The sequence below is a fragment of the Alexandromys fortis genome, unplaced genomic scaffold, assembly GCF_014885135.2.
Source record: "Alexandromys fortis isolate MF-2015 unplaced genomic scaffold, M_Fortis_MF-2015_v1.1 scaffold_22, whole genome shotgun sequence".
Lineage (NCBI taxonomy): Eukaryota > Metazoa > Chordata > Mammalia > Rodentia > Cricetidae > Alexandromys > Alexandromys fortis.
The window spans coordinates 12,638,724-12,645,538 of NW_026067900.1; the positions used below are offsets into that span (position 1 = coordinate 12,638,724).

General features: G+C 37.4%; 1 pseudogene; it reads left to right on the top strand.

Annotated features, from left to right (window-relative positions):
• The first annotated feature begins 3,284 nt into the window (after positions 1-3,284).
• On the top strand, positions 3,285-4,374 carry LOC126491085 (peptidyl-prolyl cis-trans isomerase D-like; annotated as a pseudogene).
• Positions 4,375-6,815: the final 2,441 nt, after the last annotated feature.

Consider the following 6,815-nt stretch of genomic DNA (forward strand, 5'->3'; position numbering starts at 1 on the left):
CTCATTGGATGCATGACTGTAACCTCACCTTGGATACCTAAGCCTCTTGAGCCTACACTTAAGACAGAATACTCATTAGCAATGGCTTTTTAAATAACAACCTAATTATGGTCGTTGCCAATTTTGTCATTTGCTCTGTGAAAATACTAATAGTGTCTCACTTGGATTCCAGGTATTGCCTCTTCATAGGGCTTCTTTTATAAAGTCTTTCCCCTCCAGATTCATTCTCTATAATGGAGTGAGTGTAGTCTTTCGAAAAAAGTGACTGTCTTGCTGTAAATGCTTCGGGATTAACATGAATCCTCTTATATGTACATTATGAGTAGTCATATGTTTACCATTCCTTCAACCTTGATGGAAGAGAATAAGAATGAAGCCTAGGTTAATTTTGGAAAATGAAGGACAAAAGCAAGTTAAAGTAATTAGTATATATATTTTTTTCTTGGCACTCTTAAAATGTTGATGATTCATCATCTTATTCTTGATGTTGTCAACATACATTGTCACTAAACCTCTGTTAAAGATGGAATATACAGGATCTGGGAGTGAAACAAAGTCTCCCTAACGAGACAAATTATTTCTCTCATGAGAGAATGTCAACAAATAAACATGGAGCCCATTAACAGATACGACAGTGACATATATAACAGAAAAGGAATGTTAAGAAACCAAAGGGTCTTTGAAGAACAGAGAGAAAGTTGTTTGAGTTTGATGTCTTATATACAATAGCCATGCCAAGCATCACTGAGGAGGTGATATGTCAACAGAAACTTAAAGAAAGCAAGAGGCAGAAATCCATGGTGATGTTTGTGAAAAAGGAATGGAACAGTTCTGGTTTGATGGAACAGAGCATGAAAAGCATTATCAGGCTAAGAATCTATGGAGAACAGAAATGAAGTCTCTGTTCCTGCAGCAGAGACACCAAGGAAAGAATACCAGGTACCAATGTCAGAACAGACCGTGAAATCTTAGGGGCAGATAAAGGATTTTGGATCACACTTACAAAGGATGAAAGTTTTGGAGAAATTTGAACTGATAGGTAACATAGTGTCTCTGGGATTCTTCCTTTATATCCCCCTTCCCCCAAAATATCAGTTAATACAGTTTATCATTCTTTCCGTCCTTATCAACTCCTCTAGATTCTAGTTCTTAGTTCTCAAACATCCTCCTACTTAGCACTTGACCGTCTCTTGTCCGGTCTACTAGTAGGTCTTCAGTGATTGTAGATCCAGTGGAAGTATCTATTCTTTTCTAAGAAGGCATAAAGAAATGCCTTAAAAAGATCATCCAGGTCACATATCTCTAGTCAAGATTCTTTGAGATATAAATACCAGAAAATCTATCTAACAGTTGTATAAAATATAAAAACACAAAATTCTTGTCTGTGAGATGCCAGAGCTTTCCAGTATTGTTATCATGTGAGCATCTTGGGAATTTTCACCAAGACTCAAATTCAAATCACCTTCTTCTTGTGTTTTGTAGACTTCTTATCTTGTTAAATTTCCTTTTTGTTGTGTATGTACCATGTCTGTGAATAAGGCCCATGTTTATTTGTTGGCATTCACTCACTAGGGAAATAATTTTTCTATTTGAAGACTTTGTTTCACTTTCCATTTTTCTGCTTCACTACAATTCGCATGATGAATTTCATCATCCAGCTTCTGCTCGTCACTGCAAACTGCTCCCATCAAATATCCGACTTAAGTACAATACAAAGAAATGGTATAAGGAAGGGGTGCTAAGGCCTCTTCCTTCATAGGAACATCTTTCCCAGATGTCTGCTTGAGGTCTCTTCATGCATGGCAAGCAGAATATTTCATATTTCATATTTCTTATAAATGCCTGCTTGCTTACCGTTCCTAAGCATGTATCTCAATACCTAGCATAGACTGTGACACATAATTCTCACTGCACGAAATGAACTCTTCGTAGATTTATTCTATTTTTGAAATAAAATGTGACATTGAAAAATGGGAGTGTCATGAAAATGCTACCCTTTTCAGAAAGAAAAGAGTCTTGACCAGAAATGAGCAAAGGAATTCCTGAGTCTTATTGTGATCCAGCCTGTGTCAGAGACTAGTCAGATAATATTCCAGATTTTTACTTTAGACTTTCCAAATAAACCAAATCACAAATCCCATAAAGCTTGAAATTAAGTTCACATTATCTAAAACCATGGAGCATTCTTTGAATATTTACAACACCCTGGTTTTGGTTCATTAATAATGATCTTTTCCAAAAATTCTTTCTGTATTTTATTGACCTGTGAGAGGAATAATTAGAATTGTCCATGGATGAGCTCTCCTATAAATTTACAATCTCAAGCAGATACGTGTGTGTGTGTATAACAACAATTAAAAAAGGTGTTGTGTATTTAGAGAAATTAAAGCTGAAGAGTATTCCACTGTGTAAATGGCCTGTATTCATTATATATACATCTAAACTATTCATTTTGTGACTATTATGAGAAGAGCAGCAATGAACATAGATGAGCTAGTAGCTTTGCAATAAGATGTATTGGGTATATGCCCAAGAGTAGTATAGATCTATTTTCATCTTCTGTTAGACCTCCGCACTGATTTCCATCATTCTGCAGCCATTCTCAATAAATACACTGAAGCTTGTGTTAATTATAAATTCTTATCCAATAGCTCAGGCTTGTTACTAACTATCTCTTACAACTTAAACCATTTCTATTAATCAATATGCTGCCCCAATTTTCATAGCTTTTACCTCATTCCATTTTGTGTATACAACTCATTCCCTGTCTGGCTGGTGACTCCTCTGTCTCTGCCCTTCCTCATCTCATAATTCTCAGTTTGGCTTATTTGCCTAACTTTATCCTATTCAGCTAGTGTTCCATCAGCTTGTTTATTAAACCAATCACAGTGACATATATTCATACAGTGTACAGAAGAATTATTTCATATCACATGGGACCTACACATAAGAATGATTTGTAAACGCAGTGAAACTCCCTTGGAGAAAACTAATTTTTATTTATTATTAGTTATCAGTTGAAGACAGTTTTAAGAATTACAGATGGGGGCTATATACACTTCCTTCTTCATCACTGAGACTGTATCTGGCCCAAACCTGTACAGGTTTATGTATGCAGTCATAGTACCTGTGAATCTATATTGTGCTGTGTTTAGAAGACCTTATTTCTTTGGTGCTTGGTGTCCTCCATACCCTCTGACATTTTTCTTTTATGGAAAATAGATTTTTGTCATGCCCTTGCTTTCAAGGTGCCCTTTTTCTGTTTGCCGGTGTGTATATCCAAGATGTCACACCTGTCCACACCAGCCAAGCCTTCCAATCCCAAGAACTACAGGTCTTCTTTGACAAGGACATCAGCTGGGGAGAGTGAGTTGGCCGAATCATTTTGGATCTTTTTGCACATATTGCTCTAGAACTGCAGAAAATTTTCATTCATTGTGTAAAGAAGAGAGGAGTGGATCTGCCACTGGGAAGCCTCCCAATTTCAATGAATGCTATTTTCACTGAATTATTAAAAAAAATTATGCTCTAGGGTGGAGACTTCTCAAATAAGAAGAGCATAGGAGGAGAAGGAATTTGTAATGAAAAATCTGAAGATGAAAGTTTTCATTGTAAGCCTGATCTGAGGGTTTGCTGAGCGTGGCAAATGTAGGCTCTAAGACAAATGATTCTCAGTTCTTTTTTACAACCGTTCCAACTCTGTAGTTGTGTGGGAAACATGTGTTATTGAGACAAGTAATTAAAGCACTAGGTGTGGCAAGGATGCTTGAAAATGTAGAAGTGAGTGCTGAAAAACCTGCCAAACAGTCTTTGCTGAATGTGGAGAATTGAGAGGGGAAGACTTGGGAATATTCCCCGAAGATGGCTCTGGTGACAGCCATCCAGATCTCCTCAAGGATGTAGATGCAGATTTAAAAGTTGTAGATAAAATTTTATTAATAGCATAAGATTTAAAAATATTAGAAATATCTTTTTCAAATCTCAGAATTGGGAGATGGCTATTAAAAAGATTTTATCGTACATGGATAGTGTAAAGGCTATTATTGAGAAAGCAGATAATCCAGACTGCAGCCTATAGCCATAAGCTGTGTAATGAGTGTTGGTGTTTGCAAATTGAAATGTCAAATGGTAGGGAGCAATGGACAGTTGTTTGGAGGTTCTTGAAAGGGGTTCATCAAACACCAAAGCACTATACTACAAAGTACAAGTATGGCAAAGATGAAAAGAATTTGATCAATCATTGGCTGATCTTAGAAAATCACAAGAGATAGCCCCAGGATATAAAGCTATCCAGGCAGAATTGCATAAAGTTAAAAAAAATAAGAGCACAGAGAGATTAAAGAGAAGGCAACTCATAGAAAAATGTTTGCTTAATAAGGATTAAACTTTGCTTAAATATTGCATGTTGATTGTGTAAAGAATGATTAAGTTACTGTCTACATATGATCCATGATAGGTTTCCCATGATGCTTTGTCATCATTATTTACATGGAAGTACTAATGTAGGTTTCTTCTTAATAAAGTGTTATGAAGTACAAAAAAAGAAGGAAAGGACAATAGATTATTTTCTCATACAATGTATCCTGATTATAGTTTCATTTCCTTCTACTCCTCTCATTTCTTCACACCCCCCCCCCACTCTGGATTCACTCCCTTTCATCTCTTGTTAGAAAAGAACAGGTTTCTAACAGATAACACCCAAATATGACAAAATAAAACTTAATAAGATGAAACAAAAGCTATCATATCAAAGTTGGACATGACAACTCAGCAGGAAAAAAGGGGACCTAAGAGCTGCCATAAGGGTTAGAGACACATTCATTCTCACAGTTAGGAGTCCCATAAAAATACTAAGCTAATAGCTATAATATATATGCAAAGGATCTAGTGCAGACCCTTGCAAGTCCTATGCTTGCTGCTTCATTCTCTGTGAACCAAGCCTTGTTTAGTTTATTCAGAGGGCCTGTTCTTCTGGTGCCCTCTATCCCCTCTGTCTCTTACAGTCTTTAGCCTCCTCTTCTGGGGGATTCCTTGAGCTCTGAGTGGAGGGATTTAATGGAGACTCCCATTTATACTCTCTCTTTCCACATAATGCAGCTTTAACTCAAACCAGATATTTGTTGGCTTCTCCCACAAGTTCTGTGCCACCATTGTCCTAGCATAGTTGCAGGCAGGACAGATTGCAGCTCAAGATTTTGTGTATGGCTTGGTGTCCATGTTTCTTTTTCAGTAGCCTGCAGGATATCATCTTGCACAAAAGAGATTAGAGTATAGGAATGAGGGTGAATGTGGGCATCAGCTCCTTTTCTCTGTGTTCAGTGAGCTGTGTGGGTGTTGTTCTCAGCAATGGGACCCTGCTTTCAGTTTGGGGAAAGCAACCCTTCATCTTAGCAACAGCATGGGTTATTTGGTAGTTTCCATTGAACCCCTTTGCTCAACAACTCAATTGAAAGCAACCCAGTCTTGCCACTAGAAGCCTGGCATGGTGACAAGAGATACCCTGTTGAGACTATGTGTTCTCCATTATTCGGAGTCCCCATTAGGATCATCTTAATAGATTCCTGGAAGCTCCACATCGCCCTTCAAATGCCTTCCACTTCCAGCTGTTTCCCCCAACACTTTTTCCCACCACTGTATACACTCAACCACACCTTATACTCTGCTCCCGTCCCTAGTGACCTCTAATCTACCCATAAATCGATTCTATTTTCCCCTCCCAGGAATAAACCTGAAACTCCTTTAAACCCCTTATCTTTACTCTGGTTCTATGGATTGTTGCTTGGTTACCATTTAATTAATGACTAATATATAAGTGAATACTTAACATATTTTCTTTCTGGTTCTGGGTTACCTCACTCAGAATGACTTTTTCTAGTTCTATTTGCTTGCAAAGGTTATGATGGGTAACACCAATAACACAAGTGACAGCTCACGTTAGCAAGAATGTTGAGCAAGTGGAACACTCCTCCATTGCTGGTAGGAGTGTTAATTTGTACAGTCATTATGGAAATCAAGATGGAAATTCCTCAGGAAGATGGGGATCAATCTACTTCAAAACTAAGAAATACCACTCTTTTTTATTGAGCTGTACGTATTTCCCTGCTCCCCTCCTTTCCTTTCCCCTACTCTTCAACTCTCTCCCGTAGTCACCATGCTCCCAGTTTCCTCAAGAGATCTTATATTTTTCTACATCACATCTATGTCTCTCTTAGGACCCTCATTATTGTCTAGGTTTTCTGTGACTGTGAATTGTAGGTTGGTTTTCTTTTTTTTTTTTTTTGTCTAAAAGCAACTGATGAGTGAGTAAATATGATAGTTCTCTTTCTGGGTCTGGGTTACCTCACTCAATATGATGTTTTCTAGATCCATTCATTTGCCTGAAAATTTCAAGATGTCATTATTTTTTTCTGCTGTGTAGTACCCCATTGTGTAATGTACCACATTTTCCATATCCATTCTTCAGTTGAGGGATATTTAGGTTGTTTTCAGGTTCTAACTATGACAAAAATGTTGCTATGAACATAGTTGAGCACATGTCCTTGTGATACTATAGAGTATCCTTTGGATATATACCCAAAAATGGTATTTCTTGGTCTTGAGGAAGGTTGTTTCCTAATTTTCTGAGAAATCACCATACTAATATTCAAAGGGGCTATACCAATTTGCACTCCTACCAGCAATGCAGGAGTGTTCCCTTTACCCAACATCCTCTCCAGAATTATTAGAAAGACACTATCATAAGTGTCTTTGATATTGGCCATTCTTACAGGTGGAAGATAGAATCGCAGAGTTGTTTTGATTTGCATTTCTCTGAT